Source organism: Herpailurus yagouaroundi, unplaced genomic scaffold (genome assembly GCF_014898765.1).
Source record: "Herpailurus yagouaroundi ecotype Mexico unplaced genomic scaffold, PumYag 140, whole genome shotgun sequence".
In the NCBI taxonomy this organism is placed as follows: domain Eukaryota; kingdom Metazoa; phylum Chordata; class Mammalia; order Carnivora; family Felidae; genus Herpailurus; species Herpailurus yagouaroundi.
In genome coordinates, this window is record NW_024412395.1 from 68,072,768 (window position 1) to 68,097,418 (window position 24,651).

At 35.2% G+C, this 24,651-nt stretch overlaps 1 protein-coding gene and 1 long non-coding RNA gene across 15 annotated transcripts in view; one reads left to right on the forward strand and one right to left on the reverse strand.

Annotated features, from left to right (window-relative positions):
- Positions 1 to 24,651, forward strand: part of GULP1 (GULP PTB domain containing engulfment adaptor 1) — a 271,761-nt gene that overhangs the window by 2,610 nt on the left and 244,500 nt on the right. The gene's annotated exons all lie outside the window — the stretch shown is intronic.
- LOC121030812 (uncharacterized) lies at positions 19,615 to 22,423 on the reverse strand. Its single transcript, XR_005790423.1, has 2 exons — positions 22,152 to 22,423; positions 19,615 to 19,889 (listed from the first exon to the last, which is right to left on the reverse strand). It is a non-coding gene; the product is annotated as an uncharacterized LOC121030812 (long non-coding RNA).

The following is a 24,651-nucleotide window of genomic DNA, read 5'->3' on the forward strand; positions in this document are numbered from 1 at the left end:
TTCCTTCCTTCCTTCCTTCCTTCCTTCCTTCCTTCCTTCCTTCCTTCCTTCCTTCCCAGGGAATTTGGTTTACTGTTGTGTTTGGGGGTTAAATGGTATAAACACTAATATGTATTATATTTCCACTGGATTGGTGTGTTTGAGATTGTGAATATCGGCCTGCCTTTTGAGATTGACTTTATGAATCACACTTGGCAAAATGTTTTCCCTATGATTTCAGTTTTTCCACTTGCAAAGTAAAGAAACTTTTCTTTACATAATAACAAGTTTACTGTGAGCATTAAAGAGATGAAATTGTGTTAATAGATATTTAAAAATATAAAGGTCATAGAGTTTCTGACTCAGTTGATTCAATTGAGATTATAGGAGTATAAATTTACTAGATATAAATTGAGATTTATATCTAGTATACACATGTTAGAGTGACATAGCTGCATTTAATTTATAAAATTACTACTTTTGCATTTTAATTGTAGTTTTAGTTTAATCAGATTTTAATCTTTGAGAACAATGGGTGAGATTTTGTTATGGTTAAAGCTGAGTCATTCTCTCAGAAAAATATAATCAGCAAATTAATTTACTTTTCTTTTGGTTTATATTTATACTCAGGACCAGTTATTTTTTAAGCCCAGCTCAATTTTGCCTTTATGAGAAGTTACCAAATATATTTGCAGAATTTGGCTCCCTTCTCGGAAATAACACTTGAGGGACTAAAATTACATTTATGGTGTACAAATAAACTTTCTTTTCCCAAAGGCCACAACAGTTTCCTTTTGAGTTTAGAGGGTAGATTTAAGAGACTTTCATTAATTGATTCAACCAATACTTATTGCATATTTTTTTATGTCCAGGGAAACAGAAGGCTTGGATTCAAATCCTAGCACTGAACATCGTAGCACTGTGATTTTCTTTGTGTTATTTTACTTTTTACCAGAATTTTACCAAGATAAAATTTGTTGTCTATATTGATATCAATAATATAGGAACTTGTTCCACACATGGTAATTTTGAAATATTTCATTTTTAGACATGTCAATTAGCAAAAAAAAAAGCTATTTTTAATAGCTTAATGTACTGTATTATATTCATGAATGTTTATTTTTCAGGTGAACAGGTCAATATATTAGTGAAAGAAAATAAGTATGGATAAATTGCTGAAATAATAAAATCTTTGGTAAAATGCTTAATAATAACTTATTTTTAGACCTTATTTTATTAATAATGAATATATAAAAAGTAAGAGTGTATGGATGATAATAGTTGAATTTATGGTTGTATTAATAAAATAGGCACCTTTTTTGAATAATCAAAGAACAAGTGAACATTCAAGGATATATCAGGGTTAATTTTAATATAAAATATCCAGTTTTGCTATTGATTTTAATACTTCAAAAAGTTTTTTTTAACCTTTATTTATTTTTGAGAGAGAGAGGGACAGAGTGTAAGCCGGGGAGGGGCAGAGAGAGGGGGAGACACATAATCCAAAGCAGGCTCCAGGCTCTGAGTTGCTAGCACAGAGCCCCAGGCGGGGCTGGAACCCATGAAATGTGAGATCATGACCTGAGCCAAAGTCGAACGCTTAACTGAGTGAGCCACCCCGTGCCCCGATTTTAATACTTTTTTAAAAATTTATTTTTATTTATTTTGAGAGAGAGAGACAGAGAGCAAGTGGGGGAGGGAGAGAGAGAGGGAGGTTAGAGCCCCAAGCAGGCTTAGTGCTGTCCATGCAGAGCCCATGTGGGGCTCAAACTCAGGAACCATGAGATCATAACCTGAGCTGACACTAAGAATCGGATGCTTAACTGACTGAGCCACTCAGGCGCCCCTTGCTTTTGATTTTAAATTAAAAATCTTGAAAATCTTTAGTCTCCATTGCTCAATATTAGATAATTTTTATTTAAATTTCACTTTGCAGATAATTTTTTTGTGATTCATTCTGTAAAATTGTAATTTGTTTTCTAAAACCTCTAAGTGACAAAAAAAGCTATTTTATTTGAATATAATAATAAATTCAAAAGTAGTTACTACAGGAGTCAACCGCATGGTTGCCTGAGCCCTGGTGCATAAAACAGATCAGAGACTGGGGGATCTAATAGTGCTTGCCTTAACACATTTAGAGATCAAGAAACTTAAATTTGCTCCTGTGGGAGCTTAAATATATTCAAACTAGAAGAAGAAAAATGGTATAAATTTTGAGCAGAGGAATCTCTTTGCTTTCAAACAATGGAGATATGAAATTAAAATCAGGCCTTTAAAGATGATGGCTAAAATTTATTGTTCCAGAGTTAGTCTTAGAAGACAGTGCTTATACTATTTTTAGGTTGCTATTTGCTAGTTCTGTGTTTGTTTTATACTTAGAAAATATTTTCAGCCACTCTAATGATAGTTATAGTGTGTGATTATTTTTCACCAGCAGACAGTTAATTGATACAAATATTGTACAAGGGAATAAACGCCAATTTTCTGCTTTCATTGAAATGGCATAGTTATAAAGTTGGAATTAGCTTCATCTTTCAATATTGTGTACTTAAGGATAGTGTTGAAAAGGCAGATCACATAGTATGAATAAGTGATTTAATTTATGTGACACTTGTGATTGTAATGAGTAATAGGACTTTTAAAAAAAGTTTTGAATAACACTGTGTATATTTTCCTGGATACATCTAAGGGAGCTATCTAGATAGTAATAGCTGCTTTTATTTCATGTTTGTTTTTTGCTATTGACATTATATAAATATATTTACATATTGTTCTGAAGAAGAGGTTCAGAATATATACTAGAAATTTTCAAGGCTTAGGTGACTAATGCCTCTTTCTCTCTTTCTCTGTGTATATATTAGATATATCTTTATAAATGTATTTATATGTACATGTAATTATGATATATATTTTTTGGTGTTTCTCTATTCGTGCTAGGTATATCTTTATAGGGAAAAATAACTTCAATTAATTGATATTTCTAGGCCAATTTTAACCATTAATTTAAGATCTTTTTTAGATAACTTGTTGCTAGAGATTCTTGAATTTCTTTTTTTTTTTTTCAAATTCTAAAGGAGTTTTCAGGCTTTTTTTATACCTGTAAAGGTAGAGAATAATAGTAGGAAAGATATGCTACCCACAGTCTTGGTTAATGGCTCTGTTGGTGACATAATCATGGAGGCCTTTTCTACTTTTCTTAAGTAGAGTGCAGGCAAATGTGCAGTTAACTAATGGAAGAAGGTAAATTCACTGTTTGAAAGGTAGCTCCTGCTGGTAAATTTGTAAGGTATGGTGAAGTGAGAATTGTGTGTTCATGCAGTGTTTTCCAGGTATTGTATAGCTTTTCCTTAGGATTATCGGATGTTACAGTTAACTTGTTTCCTGAAAGTTCAACCACAAGTCCTCTAAGAATTTCAGGGCACTTAATAAACTTTGCCAGAGCTGCCAACAGAGAAGATTGAATGATTGGGTGCAGTTTTTAGCTCACTCTTCTGTAGAAAATGATGATAGTTATTTAAATGACCAAAACCAGCTTGTTTTGAGAGGTTTGATAGAAGAAACTACAGAGTATGATAACCTACTAATGGAATCATTACAGATTTGGCTGTGTAACATTGTCAAATAGTTATATAATATTTCATGAAAAGGTAACTAGCTCTCTTTCTCACCTGGTTTGTAAATGAAGTAATATTGATCTTAGCATTTTAGCTAAAAAGCAAACAAATATCTGTGCTGTAGTAGCAGATCTCCAAATTTGAAGTAACTAAAAGTTGATGTAAGAGGATGAACTTGATTTTTACCCTCTCGATTTCTCTCATAGCTGTTTACAGCCATCGAGAAAGTGCTATGTTTTAAAGTAAAAATTTAATAGCAAATAGGTTAATTTACTCAGATTTCCACTTGAGTTAAAACATAGTTTGGTAAGTACTGAAAAGAGTTTTATTTAAGAAGATGTGTTTTTAAAGGTCAACATGCATGTTATTCTCTGTAATCTATTTAATTTTTTGTTTGCTTTTGAGGAATTCCCTAGTAAAAAGAGAATTTTGGTTGATGGTGGAACTTTCCTAATACCTCCTTGAGGATGTGCACTATTATAGTCATAAACATGCTTCCAACGTAAATGCTGATCATTGCTGGTAGCAATAAATACAAAATTTGGCTTATTGTAAAGAACAGTTGTATAACTGAATTAATTTCAAAGTGATTTATCTCAATGCTGCATTTAGTAATTGATTATAATTACTCGGAAGATGCTCCTTTTGCAGTGAAGTCTAGCAAAACACAGTTTGAGAGAATTGTTAAGGAGTCACATTTTAGTAAATGAATTGTATTTGAAATTATCTAATGACATCTGAAATGGTAAAAGTCTATTGATATTTCAAATCTACCAAGTAGCATTTCTTTATAAGAGTAGATACTGTCTTGAAATTTTGTCAGTTGTTCTGTTTTAATGCATCATTGTGACTGGTGTGTAGGAAAAAGGCCTTTAAAATTCTTAATACCAAACTAGTAAGAACTATTGTATTGCCAATATTGTCTTTAATCCTTTTTAAAGGAAGAACCACTACTAAATTTATAACAGCTGAATTATCATAGGCTTCATTGAGTAAATTAAGTAGACTAGGAAATTTATGATCAATTTGGAAAAAGGAAATCTCCTAGAGTGGCACAGAGGAGGCTTTAAAGAACAGTGTTTTGTGACTTGATATAAAAGTGTTTCTTTGGGACTTCCTTATTCAATGAGATACTGATTTTCTTTTAAGTAGGCCATAAAAATTTGCAACATTTTTACCCACTGTCTTCTCATTCTGAAAAATGTAACTGTTTAAATTATGAGTTGACAAATAAAGGGATTCTGATCTGATCCAGCTGAATTTAATAAATATTTGTTGAACATCATTTTTAAAAACTGTTTGTAGTTCTGTCTTTTTTAGTAGTAAGTGATAGTGATGTATCTCAAATTAAAGTAAATAGACCTATATAAAACTTGTTATTTCCATAAATTATGTGCTACAGTAGAAGTAGTAGGGATGGGGTTCTGCATCAGTATTAGGGGCAGCAGTGCTTGGAAACAGTGTGGAGATGATTGTTGGGCAAAGGATGAAGATGAGTTGGCAGGCAAAGAAGGGGGACAGGCCATTCAAGACAGATCAGGTGGCAAAGGCAGGAGATATGGAACCATGTAAGTGGTTTAACAAAGCAACTTGTGGATGTTGGAACTGTAGAGATGCTTTTCCTTTCTGTCTTCATGTTGATGACCTTAATCATTAGTAATTATATATGGAAGGTTAAGAATTTTAGCTGGATGAATTATCTTAAAAAACTTGTATCTTTTTAAAACTTTTCCCCCATTTCTCCAGATCTAACTAATGTGTTATTAATTGCAAAGAGTTAAGTGCACACGCCATTTCACACTCTAGGGTGTCCGTGAACTTGGATAGGAAATAATAACATCATTACTCTCATGAACACCTAACACACGCACGTGCACACACACACACACACACACACACACACACACGCACAGTAGTTTTAATAGTACCTGTAGCTTTCCAGCAGTTGTAACTATTTATTGTCATGTCTAATTGCTGTGGCTGCATATATTTTGAAATATATTCATGTTTATGTCTAGTTTGAAGTTGCAGTAATAATTACATCTGCTTCTAGGGATTATTTTCTCATATGTGAGTATATATATAGACCTGTAGCTATGTCTTAAATTATATTTTAATAACTGTGCTTTAAGTCTGTTTCTTTTACATAATTTATATTTTGTTTTATGTATTTAGAAACACTTTTTGAGAGGGATTCATAGACTTCATTAGACTGCCAAATGGATTTATGGCACAAAAAGGTGAAGAACCCCTGGAAATCTGTACTGATGTTTTTCAGAGGTGGCAATTGGTTTTATGGTCATTTAATGAGGTTAAAAGAAATTACAGTTATTTAACTCAGTTTTAGGTGTTAAACGGAGATATCCTAAATACTTTTGAAAGTAAATTTCTAATAAATAATGCTTCTTTTCTAGATTGTTTGCTATATTGAAGAGGCATGTGTGCAGTTTTTGGTTATCTTGCTTAGTGACAGTCCAACAAAGAAGGATTTATATTTCATTTCAGAACATGTAAATTTAAAAAAACAGATTTCTCTTTTTCACATTATAGCATTAACTATATTTGGAATGGTTATGATTTAGCTGGGAATTTTGCCTTGTGGTGCTGGTTTATTTTTTATATATAAATGTTTTGTCTCCTCCACTACACTTTGAGTTCTAAGAGAGAATAGGTATGTTTTACAAGAGAGAATATATATGTTGAACAGATCTTTGTATACTCTACTTTGCAACAAGTAACTACCCTCGTATTAGCAGTTTCACGTGAATGCTAAGGAAGAAATTAATAATTTATGTATATATGGAGATGACTGTTTTCTATGCACCACTGAGTTACTTAACATTATGTATTTGGGTATATGGTGTATGTTATTCATGTGAAAAATGTAAATGCGTGCCAGTAATTTTGGAAAATAAGAATGTAGAATATATACAAGTATAGCAAACTCCTGTGTCATGAACAGGACCTATAATTAAAGCATATATGGTGTAATTTATTGCACTATATTCCCTTTCTTTTTGCTTGGCTTGACAATTCTGTGAGATACCTCCATTTATAAAATCAGTTTCTTGCATTGATACTTGACTTATTTGAAATAGATGATTCAATTTTATTTTTTGAAATACATGACAAAAGTAGTCTCTTTAAACTTATTAATTAGACATAATTACCATCAAGAGTTTCACATTCATAAATCAGTCCAATTTTAGTAGGTTTGGACGACCTTAAAATTCCTAGGGATGGGTGCAATGTAATTATTTTGTATTTGTAAACCGACAGTAGCTTCAAGATCCCAATGAGAAAGGACTGTCTTTCAGTCTGTTTGTTTTTGGCTCCACTTTGTGTCTTTGATGGTAAGCATCAAGTATCATTGACACTTCTTCATGTCCCTCCCCTATTGGATCTTCAGATTCCCCTGGAATGACACTGCTTAGTTCAAGCCTTGTGTGATCCTTTACCAGAAGTTAATTTTCCTTTCCATTTCCTGTACATTAATTCATAGAAGCGTATTTTTACCTCTGAGAGTCATATTCCCTTTCTTGTTGTTGTGGCAGGCACTATTGGTTGGCCACTCAAATAATTTCCTTATTCTGCTTTTCTCATAGAACTCTGGTGTTAATTCAGATGTCCACTCTACCCCACATGACTCAGGGGAAGGCAGTTCATTCCTAAGAAGGTGAAATTTTAATTAGCCTAAGCTAATAATCGTAGTGTTCTGTTCACTTTGCTAGTGATTCATTAGTGAGAGGACCTTTTTACTTTGTCCCAGTCATAGTCAATTACATGAAATAACAGGACTGGAGGGAAAGGGGGTAGAAAAAATTTCTTTATGCTTAGCAAGGGGAATACTGGATGAGAAGGTATATGGCAGCTCATGATATTTCTTCTTTATGAAATAGATGTTTGAAATTGCTACAGGGGATCATCTTTTGTCCACTAGGAGATCTAGTTTCAGGGCAAAGCAAATGCATTAATGATAGCAGGAAGAAAAAAAAAGTAAAGACTATAGGTGCTTGATGGCATTGTTGGGTCCATAAATCAACCCACCATATTTCTGGGTTTACTATTGTATGAGATATGAAGTTCTTTAATTTTTGAAATGAATTTGAACTAGAATTTTCAGTTACTTAAAAGAGAAAGTATCGTAATTAAGGCATTTGTTAAGTGTTATCTTAATTTGAAATAAACATTTGAGAAGTAATAATTTAGGTTATTAAAGAAAACATAGGGTACTTGAGTTTTGTAAACATTGGATATGATTAGTGCTATTAGTCTATAAAAATGTTTTATTATTTAAATCACCAAATGTTATTATGTTTTTAATACAGTAAATAGATCGATCATCTTAAGTAAATTTGTTCTGAGATGAGTAAATTCTACTTATATCTCAGAAACACATTACTCAACAAAATAAATTTGAAATATAAACTCATAACCTAGTCATTTTATAACATACCACTTTATTGGTTGTTTGTGGTTTTAATGTATTAGAAATATTAAATGTACATTAAAAAACATTGAAGGAATCTCAATGTGTCTTCTAAATAATTTAAAGCTTGGAGTCATGATAAAACTAACGTAACTATTTAAATGTAAAAAATAAAACTGATAGTAAAATTAAAGAAAATTGTGAAGTACAGATCTAGTCACAGAGGTATAAAAAAATGCAGGCATATAATAAACTTTCAAGTAGAAACTAGTTTTATAAAACTCTAGTTCACTGACACCATTAGCAATTTAATTACTTTCTGCCACCATGTTTTTGAATTAGTTTTTTTGATGATTTTTTTAACATTATGCATATTGGCTTTTGTAATGTGCTGTATCAAAGTATGGAGATATATGTGAGTCTTTGCCTCTTTGTTTTAAAGATGGTAGGAATTAATTACCCAAAGCTGAGAGGACAAAAGCAGGAGTGAAGTATTAATGCTTAGTGGAAATGATTGTTAACCAGTGGTTTAAGCAGGAGGTGGAGGCAAGCAAAAGCAGGAATAATTGCATAAGTCTCAGAGAATATTAAGCAAGTGTCACAACGGGCAGGTTAGTTGGAATTAGGAGGTGTGAGAAATGGAGCTAAAGGTTGTGTATACAGATGAAAAAGAGCAGTTGGTGAAACTGGAGGTGGTAATGTTTCATTTGTTGAAAGCTTTCAGTAAAGCAGAGTTTCAGGTAGGTCACTGGTTCCAGAAAGACTGAGGCTATTGTATTGGAGAGGAACATAGACAGGAGTTTGAATACCAAAGGAAAACAAAAGAGTCCTCAGAATAGTAGTTACTGATGGAGTTATCCAAAGTAACAAGACCTACATTACTGTGATTGAGATGCACATATTAGTTTTTTGCATAAAAATGCAGTAAACATGCTTGAGATGCTTCCTGTATGAGATCATGACCTTCATTCAAAGCTAGGTCAGAGAGACCAGATACTACAAAGTGCTGCAATTCTCAGAGGATTATTGTTCTTATAGAAGCCCTTGTTCAGGGATTGTCCTGTGGCATCCCTTTGCCCTTACAGAATAGGAGTGCCCTCTGACCTTTTCCTGGCTTAAAAGGGAACCACATTCTTGTGGCTTTTTGAATGTGAATAAATTATTCTTTGTATGGAAATGAATATAAAGAGACTCTACTTATTTACTTTGGGAATTTTGGTAGAAAATATAACTTGGTTCGCAATGGACATAACACAAAGAAGAAATTATGTATCCAGATCATTCAAATTCCAACTTCCACTTGTACAATAATCACATAAAATGAATAGTTTTTCCCGCCCTTAAATTGTCTCCCTTAAGTAGGGTCTTTGTGGAACCTGCACTCTTTTCTTAACTTATTATACCTGTGAGTTCACACCAAAAATAATTTTTTTGAATAAGTGAAATGATAACAAGAATATGACTGGGTTCAGGAAATGCTACCTCAAAATATGGCACCTTGACATATTATTGAATATTTCAAGTTGAAGGAATTTGAGAAATAACATGTGAAGGAAGGACTTTCTGACCTTCTGAAGCAGGTCATAAAGTCCTCAAGTGAGGATTTTATCCTCTGTATCCCAGGAGGAAAGAACATCCTTATCTCTGAAGGCAAAGGGACAGAGAGAGGAATCTGAATGATCTTGCTAAGTTTCCCACAGTTTACTATTCTTAGCTCATAATCTTTCTTCTCTCTTTCCAAGACTGAAACTCTTCTTCAAACCTGACATAAAAACAGTCAGGTTTAACCATTTATTCAAGTCTTTATTTTCTTAAGAAGGCCCATGTCATGCAAAACTTATGTTTTTCTCTTGTAAATCTATCTTTTGTTACAAGGAGTCTCAGTCAAGAGTTTAGAAAGGTAGAGGAAAAAGATATTTTTCCTCCTTTACAATGCATTTATAGAATGCTTACTGTGTCGTAAGCATTGCATTATATATTTTTTATAATTTAAAAATGATCAAGAAACTTGTCTAAGATTTCACAGCTGGCAAACAGTGGACCAGGGAAGATAGTAGGATGGGAAATAATGTATCTTAACTACCATACCAGTTGAGTGAGTGTGCAGTTGACTAGCAGCAGTCACCCTGGAGGATTAGGCCAGCCTCGGTAGTTCTCTTTACTAGTGAAAGTGCATTGCCTTTAAATAACCTGACTGCCTAGACACCTGGCTAATGCTTGATTCCCCCTTGCTTTGTGGCTCAATGAGCTGCTCATCTCCTGCTCTCAGACATGCAACTTGGCACTCCTGTGTGACAAGATATTTGTTCATTTTTATCTCGGTTAGTTAGATAATTCATAAAAATTAAGCCATTGACTACCTTGTGTCTGTTGCTTTGGCTTTTGCTTGATTTTGATTTGTCTGGAAGGTTAACATATTGATTGAGAAAATCTGACATTTTCTTAATCTCATTTTTCCCTAGTTTTGTCAAAATGATAAAGTTTGAGTAAATAAAGCCTAAGATGTAAAATCATTAATATTAATAGTTTCTGATAGCATGACAAATACTTTTCGCTCGGATATTTGACAACACTTTCCTTCCCTGAGAGGAGAGACTAGATAACCTCAAAGAACATTTCAGCCCTTAAGATAGTCTAAGTTTTATTTTCAAATAAATTTGAATTTATTTAAATTTGTTAATATATTATATTTAAAGTTGTCCTAATTTTAATATTTGATTTTATTATTTTGTCTTTTTGTGTGTGAAATAAACTGTTAGACCTTTGATATCTTGTATTTTATAGCTTGGGTATTATTATAAGGTTCTCTTGAACACTTGGAGTCACACACAGTAACTTTGTTAAGGGAAAGACATCTCTGTAGGAAGCAGTGACAGTAGAGAGGGTGTTTTAAGCATGTAGGAAGTCTTAGACAAACAGTGAATATATGGTTCAACCATAGGACTAGAAGACTTCAAATAGAGTTAGAGAACTGAGTGGAAGAGAAGGAAGGACTAGAATTGCTGGAGACGAAGCTGGTGAGGCAGAGATCAGATCTGGTGGGGCTTTCTAATCCCCAGTTTGTGCTTCATTTGAAGAATAATTGGAAACCCTGAAAGATTGTAACAGTGTGGTGACAAGATGTCAGCTGCATTTTAGATTTGAAGAGAAGTTCTTCCAGTAAGCCTAGGCAAGTGAAGATGATAACCTAGTTTAAAGTGATGGCAATGAGAAATGAGTTTATGAGAGAGTTATTTAACAGAAAGAAATCTGTGCATTTTGCCAATAATTGTGGGAGGTAGGCAAGAGGATTGTGTAAATGTTGATTCTGGAGGAGGGTAAAATAATTTTCCTCTATCTTTCTAGGTTCTTGTCCCAGACCCCTCCCCCCAACCACTGTAAAAAAAGAGAGTAACAAGAGAAAAACAAAAGTTTAACAACATGTATAACTCCTGTAGACATAGGAAACATCCAGAAAAACTGAGTAATCCCCCAAATGGCCCAAGCCGGCACCTTAAATACCATTTCTGATAAGATGTTGGGCGGGTAGGTATCCACTTATGGGAGGTTTCCAGGAAAGGCACAGTAAAGGGTATGGCTGTTACACAGAATTAATTCAGTGTCTTCTCCATTGATAAGAGTTTCTACAGGTTTATCATCCTTCTCTTCCTGCTTTGAGAGGGAGACACCTTTTTACGCATGGAGAATTTCCTTATAAATGTAAATATCCCTTACAAAAGAGTAACTTTTGCTTGGTTTTTAGATCTCTCCCACATCTTTTTCTTGAAAGTAGTCAGCTCAAGGTAATCCTTATGCTAAATGCATATTTTGTTGCACAAATTCTGCTTCCCTTCAATTCTAGGATTTCTAGTTTGGGCACCCTGGGTATTTATCTTCTTCAGTAGAATAAATATAGGTAGAAGTAGAATTATTGATGGGAAATAATGATTTCTGTTTTGAATACATTTTGATGTGTCTGAATCATCTTGTTACAGACGTCCAGTAGTCTCTCTCTCTCTTTCTCTCTCTCTCTCTCTCACACACACACACACACACACACACACACACACACACCCCTGTAGTGAAGAAGTTTGCTGTGGGGTGGTGATATATGTGTATATGTGGTATATGTGTGTCTGTATTGTTGGGCCATCCCAAGATGGCCACTTTGGCATGGAGATGATTTGAAGCTAAAGGCAATTGAGACCCTATGGACTCAAGAGAAATGTTGTCCCTCTTTTAACTACATAGAAGAATCTAAATTGAGGATTTTTCCCAGAATATGGGTTGTTAGCAGAGGAAAATTTTGTCTGAATGACCCATCTGTATAGAAGGACAAGTATCTAATTATCAAACATCTGCATCTGCTCTTCTTCATCATCCTTCCTCTCAAGTCCTGGATCCCTAACCTCTTCCCCCCCCCCTCACTCTCTCAACGATGAAGAAGAGCAGATGCAGATGTTTGATAATTAGATACTTTTCCTTGTCCTTCTATACAGATGGGTCATTCAGACAAATTTTCCTCTGCTAACAACCCATATTCTGGGAAAGATCCTATATATATATGTATATATAGATCCTATATATAAAGATCCTATATATATGTGTGTGTGTGTATGTATACACACACACACACACACACACACAGAGAGAGAGAGAGAGGGAATATATATATATATATATAGTACATGTATAAATTTTCAGATTTCAGATTGTAGATAGGAGTTTTTAGCTTAGAAAGGGTCATCAGAACAAGAGATTATGTAGTGGGAAGAAAATCTATCGCATGGCTCAGAGAAGCACTAATATTTTAACCAGGTTATAAAGAGCAAAGTTTATAAATAACTCTAAGGAGGAATTATGAGGAGGAAAAAACCCAGGAGACTATGATGTAAAAGCCAAGATTAAAAACAAAACAACAACAAAAAAGATGTGGGGAAAGGATGATCAACAGTGTTAAATAGTATAAAACATTTCAAAAATAAAAAAAAAAGCACAGATTAAAAGTGTCTTTTGTGTGTCTACTGTACTCGACATAAAGTTCATTTGGGACTGTGGTGAGAACCATTTTGATGGAATTATGTGTATGGTGAGTCAGTTGTGAAGTAGAGTATTTAAAACAGCACCTAAGGACAATTCTTTCATGGAATGAGCCTGTGTGTGGTGTAGGAGAAGAAAATTTTTTTACTCTACCCTTTTTCAGTTCTTTTGGCTGGTCTATTAATTAAATTGACACAAGACAAATTAACAGGAGAAAAACAAATTGAATTATGTAAGTATGGGAGCCCCATAAAAAATATGAGGCCCCTGAACAATTGAAGCTTAAATGCCATACTGAGGTAAAGAATGGGATGGTGGCCTGGGACTACAAAGGGGAGGAGAGTAATTCACAGGACATAAGAGGAACAGATGTTTGGCATTTAAATGCTCACTCTGCCATACAGATGAGTCTTTCAGATAAAAAGTTATCTCTGCTAATAGCTATGTTTTGGGGTCAGATCCCCTATATAAATTCTTGTAGGTGGTCAAGGGAGAGGTAAAGTTTGTCTTGAATCTGCTGGGTCTTCATTGCCTTCAGCTAAAAATAATCCACATGCCAAAGTGCCATATTTTGGGATCACATATTTTGTTCCCTCTCAGCAGAATAGGAGACAGTACGGAAAATGAAAAAGGACTTGGGTTCCAATGCAGGAAGTGTTTCTTTAAGGTGGGAAGGACTTCATTATACTTATTAAAATTTTTTAATTTATTTAAACTAAAAAAGGCAAGAATAGTTTACCAATTTCTCCCATCCTCCCCCTCCCCCACCTCTGGCAATCACCAATCTGTCTGTGTATCTATAAGCTTGGTTATTTATTTATTTATTTGTTTATTTAAAATTTTTTTTAACATTTATTTATTTTTTAGAGAGAGAGAGAGAGAGAGAGAGAGAGAGCGCGCGCGCGCGCGCGCCTGAGTGGAGGAGGGGCAGAGAGAAAGAGTCACAGAATCCAAAGCAGATTCCAGGCTCTGAGCTGTAAGCACAAAGCCTGACTTGGAGCTCAAACCCATAAACTATGAGATCATGACCTAAGCCAAAGTCAGATGCTTAATTGACTGAGAGCTCCCAGGCACCCCTTTATTTGTTTATTTTTATCTTTATTAAAAAATATTTTTTAACATTATTTATTTTTGAGAAACAGAGAGAGGCAGAGTATGAGCAGGGGAGGGGCAGAGAGAGAGGGAGACACAGAATCCCAAGCACACTCCAGGCTCTGAGCGATCAGCACAGAGCCTGATGTGGGGCTCAACCCCAGGAACCATGAGATCATGACCTGAGCTAAAGTTAGACACTCAACCTACTGAGCCACCCAGGTGCCCCTATTTGTTTATTTTTAGATTCCACATACAAGAGAGATCATACAGTATTTGTCCTTCTCCGTCTGAGTTATTTCATTTAGCAAAATGCCCTCAAAGCCCATCCTTGTCACAAGTGGCAAGATTCCATTCTTTTTATGGCTGGATAGTATTCCATTGAATATATATACATATATACATATACATACACACACACACACACACACACACACACACACACACACATACACACACACCACACTTATCTATCAATGGACACTTAGTTTTTTTCCATATCATGGCTATTGTAAGTAATGGTACAATGAATATCGGGGTGCCTATTATCTTTTCAAATTAGAGTTTTTGTTTCCTTTGATGAGTACCCAGAAGTACAATTCATGGATCCTATGGTATTTCTATTTTTAATTTTTTGAGGGACCTCCATACTGCCTTCCACAGTGGCTGCACCAATTTACATTCCCACTAACAGTGCATGAGGGTTTACTTTTCTCCATATCTTCACCAACACTTGTTATTTCTTATCTTTTAGATAATATCCATTCTGACAGGTGTGAGGTAATACCTCACTCTGGTTTTGATTTGTGTTTACCTGATGGTTAGTGACGTAGGGCATCTTTTCACATACCATCTGCTTGTCTTTAAAAAAATGTCTATTCATGGCACACCTTGGGTGTCTCAGTCGAGTAAGTGTCCGAGTCTAGGTTTTGGCTCAGATCATGATCTCACGGTTTCATGGGTTCCCCACATAAGGCTCTGCACTCAGTCCCCCAGTGCAAAATAAAATAAAATAAAATAAGTAAAATTAAATTAAGAATAAATAAATAAATAAAATGTCTATTCAGATTTTTCTGCCCATTTTTAACTGGATTTTTTTTTCCTGTGGTTTTTTTCCCCCACAGAGTCTTATGAGTTTTTTTTAATATATTTTTGTCATTAGCCCCTTATCAGATCATTTGCAAGTATTTTCTCCAATTCAGTAGATTGACTTCATTTTGCTGATGATTTCCTTTGCTGTGCTAAAGTTCTCCCCATTGTATATTTTTGGCACCTGTGTCATATATTAATTGACCATATATGTGTGGGTTTATTTCTGGGCTCTCTGTTCTGTTCCATTGGTCTATGTACCTGTTTTTATACCAATACCGTACTGTTTTAATTACTACAGGTTTGTAACAGAGTTTGAAATCAGGGAGTGTGATGCCTCCAGCTTTGTTCTTTCTCAAGATTGCTTTGGCTATTTGGATCTTTTATGGTTCCATACAAATTGTGGAATTGTCTGTTCTTTTTTTGTGGAAACCGTCATTGGTATTTTGATAGGGATTGCACTGAACCTATAAGTTGTCTTGGGTAGTATGTATATTTTAACAATATTAATTCTTCTAAGAGAGATTTCATTATACTTAAAGTAGTTCTGGCAAATCGTGTCTATAGAGACCAACAAGTATATGTATAATTAAATCATGCTGAGTGGTTGGTACTGTGTTGAACTAAAGAGTACATAGCCTCTGAAGTGGGTGGTCCCGCCTCAGCTCTTTCCAACTGTAGGTCTGTGAGAATCTGTTATTGTGGGAAATAAGAAGATGCAAACTAGGATAGCATATTAGAATTCCAAGCAGTATTGAGGACCACTTACGATTTGTTGTATATATTAAAGCTTTGTGATTTTTTTTTTCTCCTCTAGGACTCTTCTTAGATAAGTGTATGGAGGACAATTGATTTTTTTCCTAAATGTACAGTAGAAGGTGAATGTAGTAACGAAGTTTTAAGTTATGTTCTAGAAGGTGGTTAAAAAACATGGACCAAGGACTGAACTATTATAAGAGAAGGCACCTGAAAGAGGGAGGGGACAGACTGATAGGGGAAGGTACCAAGAAATAGAAAAAGATCTATGTATTATAGGAGACAGTGGTCAGAATATTTAACGTCAGTTGTAATAGTTCTAAGTGATAAGGACAGAGGAATGCTTGCCTGAAAAAGTGAGAAGGGAGGAATTGGGTATGAAGAATTAAGAAACTGAGAGGCCAATATGTTGGATGAGGGAAGTGGAGGGGGTGGAGGAGCCCATGAGGGAGAGTGCTTGTGCACTAGTGTCTACTCTTATGAGAGTACTAATCCCATCATGAGGGCTCACCCTCATGACTTCATCTAAACTCATGTCCCAAAGGCCTCCTCTTCAAATAATATCACATTGGAAGTTAGGTCTTCAACATATGAATCTTGGGGGTAGAGATACAACTCAATTCATGGCACCCAGAAATATATTGAGTTTACTTTGAGAGGATGATGGGCCCTTATTGCTCAGGTGGGTTTATTGATAGCAGATATTTTTGTTCTAATTGTGTTTTATAAGCCTACTTTTAGACACTAAATAGTACTGAATTAGCACTTCACATTTTAGCGTATTTGATATTTTAAACATACATGCACCAATATTCATTATAGTTTTGCATGATCAGTATAACACATTATAGAAATTTCTATATTGTAGAAAAAGTCTGAGCTTTGACTTCTTTGGAGATAGGGTTTGGTATTAACAGCCTGAATGCTCTTCGGCAGACTAATTGCACAAAGCTTCTCTTTCTTAACCTGTAAGATGGGTACATACAGTAATTTCACACAGGATTCTTAAGAGGATTAAACACATAACTGTTTCAGGTAGCACAGTGGCTGCAGCTTTATAGGTGGTCAGTAAATGACAGTTAGCATTATTATGCAGAAAAAGTATAATTTTTGTGCTGCTGTATTTAACAATAGCAAAAAATATGTGGTTTTCAGTCTGATTAACAAATATGCTGTTTTATGTAAATTAATCTATCCTAAACTATAAGTACCAATGGAATAACTTCAATGTACTATGTCATTTGCAACTTAGAAAAAGTAAAAAACTAGAGCGGTGTAGGGGCACCTGGGTGGTTCAGTTAGTTGATTATCTGACTTTTGATCTCCTCTCAGGTCATGATCTCACGGTTTGTGAGATTGAGCCCTGCATTGGACTCTGCACTGACAATGTGGAGCCTGCTTGGTATTCTTTCTCTCCCTCTCTCTCTGCCCCTCCCCCACTCACCTGTTCTCATTCTCTATCTCTCAAAATAAATAAATAAACATTTAGAAAAAAACTAGAGAGATGCAGAAAGAATGCCTGTTTTTTGCTACCTCTCTATCAAAAGCTATGTATTTTCTGTGAAAAGAAAAAAAAAAAAGAAACCACCCTAGTTTAAAACATTGTGTAATTTGAATTGAGACACATTTTCTCTTTGTGGAGTAATGTTTGCTTCTTTTATTTATATACGAACAAAATATCATGGAGTAAAATTTGTAATATAAAATATTAATGTGAACCAGATAAGAAATCCTTAACCCTAAAATTACATAGGGGAAAACTCTTGTTAATGTTTTTAGCATATATACATCAATATTTGCACGCTATCAAAACAAGTTAAAGAATGCTGAAGAGTAGAAAGGAACAAAAATGATCCGGCCAGTTTAATTACATTTTTCTTAATATTTAAGATACAGTTGGGATCACATACAACACACTGATTTGTAATTTGACTTTTTTCACATAATATACAGATGTACAGCAACTGATTTTAGGGGGTGTACTGGGATGGGGGCAGGAAGAGCTTGAGGAGGAGAATCCTGTAGATGTAATTTCATAATTTCAAATCATGTTGCCATTAAGATAAATGTGGAATGCTGTGGATTGTTGACATCTGAACAGAAAATAAGTAGAGAAACCTAAATCATTTGGCAGTGGTTTCTGGCAGAGTCATAATTTTTCTGTAGGAGACCGACGACTGAGAAAGAATGAGTGCATTAAAAACTGATCAGCACCCATCTATGCCGTTTTGCTTTATCCTTCTTAGCACTTTCAAGATTTGGTTCCTTTTGATTGAACGGCTGTGTCAATGATGACTGGATGCCTGCAGGTTGGATTATTTAGGTCATTATTTCCTGCCTTATTTTCTGGATACACGTTAGCACCCACGTGTGCCTGGCCTTAACTTATTTTGCGTCTGAGGAGAGGCTCTGTCTTTGAGGCTCTTCTTGATGTCTAGATAGGCAATAAAGTCACTTGGATCTCAAGGATGGAATCTATTTTTCAGGTCTGATGTTTAAAATGCATCATTTCCATGAAAGGCTAAGAGCATGCTGCATTTTGTTTTGTAACTTGGCACATGAAAATGTTTATCCCAGAAAAGTCTTTTAAATATGAATTCTCTTTAAGGCATTAAAATTAAAACATTACAAAAATCAGCTTTTGACCATTTTCTCCAGTAACACTTTTTCTAAAAAAAAAAATTTTAATGTTTGTTTATTTTTGAGAGAGACAGAGACAGAATCCGAGTGGGTTAGGGGCAGAGAGAGAGGGAGACACAGAATCCTAAGCAGGCTCCAGGCTCCAAGCTATCAGCACAGAGTTCGATACTGGGCTTGAACCCACGAGCTGTGGGATCATGACCTGAGCTGAAGTTGGACGCTCAACTGACTGAGCGACCCAGGTGCCCCTTTCCAGTAACACTTTTTAAAGAAATGTCCCATGGCTAAAATTTGAAAACAAAGAACTATATAAGGAAAAGAAAGAAAGAAAGAAAGAAAGAAAGAAAGAAAGAAAGAAAGAAAGAAAGAAAGAAGAAAAGAAAAGAAACCCTCAAAGTAGAAACATACTGGGGCTTTGTTTTGCTTTTATTTATGTACTCTACCCCCCTCAGTACATCTTAAGTATTGAATGTTCACAAGAAAAGATGAAGTACAGTGTGTAGCTTGTGGGATGTTACCAAGGAAGACCCCTTCCTGACCCCTTATATAAACCTGACCCCTTACTATATATATATAAAGATACATATAAACCTGACCCCTTACTATATGTTTTCCTATGGTGTGTAGTCTTACCTGTGGATCCATCATTTTCTTGTTTAGGGATCTTGGGGATATTATTTTCTTGAATGCAAAATGAAGACAATAATATCGGGGCACCTGGGTGGCTCAGTCGTTAAGCGTCCAACTTGGGCTCAGGTCATGATCTCACGGTTTGTGAATTCAAGCCCCGCATCAGGCTCTGTGCTGATAGCTTGGAGCCTGGAGCCTGCTCCGGATTCTGTGTCTCCCTCTCTCTCTGCCCCTCCCCTACTCATGCTCTGTCCCTCTCTGTCTCTCAAAAATAAATAAATGTTAAATTATTTTTTTCAAAATGAAGATAATAATATGAAGCTTGTATGCATCACTGAGTAGTATAAAAGCAAAAATCTTTAGTGATACCAGCAGATTTTTATGTAGGTTTTCTCGTATGCCCCCTTTTCCCATGGCCCCAAGATTTTGAATTCACACTGCGTATTGGGTTTGGAGAGCAGGCCGCATTGGATTTCCTTAGTCTCCTTAGCAGATCACCAGAAAGATTCTGAGAATCAATAAATAAAGTTGGTTTTGTTACATTGTTATTTTTGGAATTGGTCCTTTCCACAGTTTGAATCCAATGGCATTTTTTCTTTTTCAGTCTTGTATTTTGTGAGATATAACATCATGTATGGTTTCTGTGTTAGGAAGAAATTAAGTTATCATCAGATTCCAACCCAGTGTAAGAAAGAAGCTTCTGAAAAAGAATCAGATTGATTATTCAATAGTGATGTTTTGTTGCTGAACCTATTTGGAGAAAGGCTGAGTAGCTATGGGTCAGGGCTACTATAGAAGAATGTATTGGATAAGAGGATTTCTATTTCCATGGATTTCCAACCATGATAATAATTGAAATTTCAATGGGGTGATCAGCTTCCATTGATTTTTTTTTTCAATAGTTGTAAAATAAGGGAACCCAATAATTATTTGCTAAGTTCTTTAAAGCTAGAGATTTCTACATTTAATCATGCAGTCCATCATTTAAAACACTTTTCTAACTTTATTCTTTTTTTTATTTTTATTTTATTTTTTATTTTTAAAAAAAAATTTTTTTTCAACGTTTATTTATTTTTGGGACAGAGAGAGACAGAGCATGAACGGGGGAGGGGCAGAGAAAGAGAGGGAGACACAGAATCGGAAACAGGCTCCAGGCTCTGAGCCATCAGCCCAGAGCCCGATGCGGGGCTCGAACTCACGGATCGCGAGATCGTGACCTGGCTGAAGTCAGACGCTTAACCGACTGCGCCACCCAAGCGCCCCTCTAACTTTATTCTTATGTGCCAGCTACTGTGCTAGATTCCTTCAAAGTATCCTAATATCAGAGAAGCAATGATTCACAAGCTTAGCCTATCTGTTTCAAGTGGAATTTCTTTGAAGTCTCAAATTCACTTGAATCTGACCTTCTACTCCATAAACTTTGTTTTAAAGTAAAACTAATGTATTTTAATTACAGTGAGGCAATACCAATCTTCCAGATTTATGGAATATTAATCTTGTGACTTTGTTTACTCCTTGGCTTGATGTTATACTTCCCTAAGTATACATGTGCCTCTATTAGAGCACTGTCACGGTGGACTGTGGGGAGTCCCTCAAGGTTTTCAAACAGAATACAGTAAATTAAAAGGAGGTAAGGAACATGATAAACTTTACACTTATGAAACCTCACAGTTTTTGGGCAAGATGGAATGAAGAAGGGTGAAAATAGTGGTATGGAACTATCTTAGGAAATGTTAAAATAGTCTAGATGAAAGATGATGAGGACCCAAATGTAGGAGATATCAGTGAAATTGGAGAAGACTGAATTGGAGTGATGTTTCATGTATAGAATGTTGGCTGATTGGATGTGAACATTTCAGGAAGAAGGAATAATGAGGATCATGTGCAGACTTCAACAGATTGACTAGATGGTGCTACTTTTCACCAAGACAAGGACATATGGGACAAATTTTGTGATTGGAGGAAAAGACTAAGAATTCCACTTTGGATTTTTGAGGTTGAGTTGTTTGGGGACGATTATAGGGGAAATACACTATGGCAAGTTGGATATGCCATTTGGAAATAAGGATAAATCCCAGGATATAGAAATGTATTAGGATGTTGTAAGAATGGATGATTGTTAGTGCCATTAGGTCAGACCTTTGAGAGCACTGATAGTTAAGTGGAATCAGAAAATGAAAAGCCAACAAAAGAGACTGAGAAGAACCCAAATATGAACCTAAAGTCTCCATTCCAAAGGTAAGTCTTTTCTACCCAGGAGGTAGATAATAGAGATCGAAACTAGAATCATTATATAGGGAATGGAAAAGAAAGGACTGACTTGCCAAATATTTTAAAAGAACAGTTCTGTGTTGTTAAAGACCAAATTGCACAATATAAGGCAGGCATTTCTAGAATTGTCCAGTTTAGCTGACCAGAGTTTAAAGTTCATCTTGGGGTTACAGCTTCCACGGTTATACGCTCCATCCCAGAAACAGATTAAGGATTTCATAGGTTTGGCAAAATGAACTTCAATCCTTGGCCAAATGACAAGATACTACAAGCCTCCCTAGGTTATCCCTAATTCTCCAAAGAATATCTCTGCAATTTGTTTCCACAAGGTCATTCTTTTTTTTTTTTAAGCTTATTTATTTATTTTGAGGGGGAGAGAGAGAGAGAGAGAGAGAGAGAGAGAGCCAGCCAGCAAGAACAAGTGGGGGAGGGGCAGAGAGAAGGAGAGACAGAATCCCAAGCAGGCTCCACACCATCAGCACAGAGCCCAATAGGGGTTTGAACTCATGAACCATGAGATCATGACTTGAGCCGAGATCAAAACTTGAAAGCTTTACCAACTGTGCCATCAAGGTGCCCCTCCATAAGGTCATTCTTACATGGAACCATAATTGTATTGTAGAGTTAGTTACCTGTTATTTATGACTTCAGTTTGGGCTTTTCTGATTTCACACCATCTTGAATTTGAAGTAGGGGTACCTAGAAGTAAATATCAACAGATACAATCAATTTTGACAAAATGAATTTTCCTACATTAATGAAAACTAGTACTAGACAGTTATATTAGTATTACTAGAAAAGCATTTCATGACAAACATTATAAACCTACATCTGGGGGCGCCTGAGTGGCTCAGTTGATTAAGCGAGTGACTTTAGCTCAGGTCATGATCTCGCAGTTTGTGAGTCTGAGCCCTACATCGGGCTCTGTGCTGACAGCTCAGAGCCTGGAGCTGCTTCCGATTCTGTGTCTCCCTCTCTCTCTGCCCCTCCCCTGCTCACGTTCTGTCTTTCTCTGTCACTCAATAACAAATAAACGTTAAAAAAAAATTTAAACCTACATCTGCATGTTGAATATAGTTATATTAGTAAACAATTCATTTTCTTTTTTTTTTTAATGTTCATTTTGAGAGAGAGAGCATGAGTAGGGGAGAGGCAAAAAGAGAGGGAGACAGAATCCCCAGCAGGCTCCCTGCTGCCAGTGCAGAGCCCTACAGGAGGCTCAAACGCACACACCATGAGATCATGACCTGAGCCGAAATCAAGACTTGGATGCTTAACTGACTGAGCCACCCAGGTGCCCCGAAACATTTTCTTTTCTTTTTTCTTTTTTCTTTTCTTTCTTTCTTTCTTTCTTTCTTTCTTTCTTTCTTTCTTTCTTCTTCCTTTTGTTTATTTATTTTGAGAGAGAGAGAGAGAGAGAGAGCATGTGCCTGAGCAGGGGAGGGATGGAGAGAGGGGGGAGAGAGAATCCCAAGCAGGCTCCACACTGTCAGTGCAGAGCCTGATGTGGGGCTTGATCTCACAAACTGGTGATATTACGACCTGAGCCAAAATTAAGAGTCGGATGCTCAACTGACTGAGCCACCCAGGCACCCATGAATATGTTTGTGATTTATTGGTTGGTGCCGTATTAATGGATAACTCTTCTTGGAAAGTTGAGGATGCTGATTTTATTTATAATTTATAATAATATACCTAATCATATAAGCAAATGACTAAGGTATGTTTTATAAAGACATATCTATATTTTAAAATATGCCATAAACTTAGCAAAAGTGTTATTGTTTTTATATTGTGATATGATATCACATGGAAGATGATATTAGATGGAACAAGAGATATTTATCTATAAATGAAATTATAGTTCCATAAGGAGATTAATTTTATGAATATAGTGTTTCCATTTCCAGGTTTTCATTGTTCATTTTTGCACCTGGCAAGCTAACCTTCAGGCCTGGCCAAAGTGTCACTTGTCTACTTATCATAAATTACCTTGATTGCTGAATGAGAAAAATTTATTATATGTCCCCAATTTTAGGGGGTGAAAGAACTGATTTCCTTTTAATTCATATTTTGTCCCTCAAATGATATGTTAATAAATGAGAAAAATCAATCATAAAATACAAACTGCAGTTATTCCTGCTCAAAACTAAATAAAGCAGGATAGAGAAAATTTAAATTATTTCTTTAACTGTTCGTTGATTATTGCTATATATACTATTTTACTGAATCAAAATAACCCTCATAAAAGTTGTAAAACATTTATGGAATCCATTTCAGAGGTGATAAACATTCCTTTTATAACTATTAGAAGAATTTCTAACTTCCTAAAAATACTCTAATGGTATCAGTTGGTTAATTTTCAGAGAGGTAGCAACATAAAAATATCAATAAAATTCCATAGTAAAAATGGTGTGCTGATGGCATTCAATTGTTCTTTTCTTTTGGTAAACACCACATATGGAAATTTAACTCAATACATCTCTTTATTTACGAGTGATATTTGTTTTCTAAACATTTTTTAAACCTATGAAATAAACTCTAGGATTTCTTTGCAGATTCCTTTTTAGGAATATGATTAAAGCTGTTGCTGCAACTTTTAAACAATTTGTATCTCATATAAAGCAAGGCATTATATTAAATATTTGCAGACTATAGAAGAATTTTTGCATTTTGCTTTTGGGTAAATTCATTATTTAAAAAAATGTTATTTTACATGAATGCATTCCCATTGTAAAAGATTCAGATACTCCTAAGTTCTAGAGAGCAAAATATGATTGTTTACCTTCCCACCCTCACCCCCTTACATCCATTCCCCACTGAGGTAAAATCTTTTAGTAGGTTAGTATGAATCATTACAACATAAATTCTATCTATTTACAAATGTACACACCTTGATGATAATAAAAAGGTGAGATTGTAATATATATTCTTTTAGTTGTATTGGAAGAGATTAGCATTGTTGGAATTAAAGAGTTTTGATTTGTACAGTTCAAAGCACTATAATTTGGACAATCTATCCAAGTAGCACTGCTGCTTAATATGCATCTCCCCCAGTTAACTCTAGCATATTCTTGGCATAGCATCTATGAGGAATGGGAAACCTGTCCATTAGACAGTAAAATAATTGTA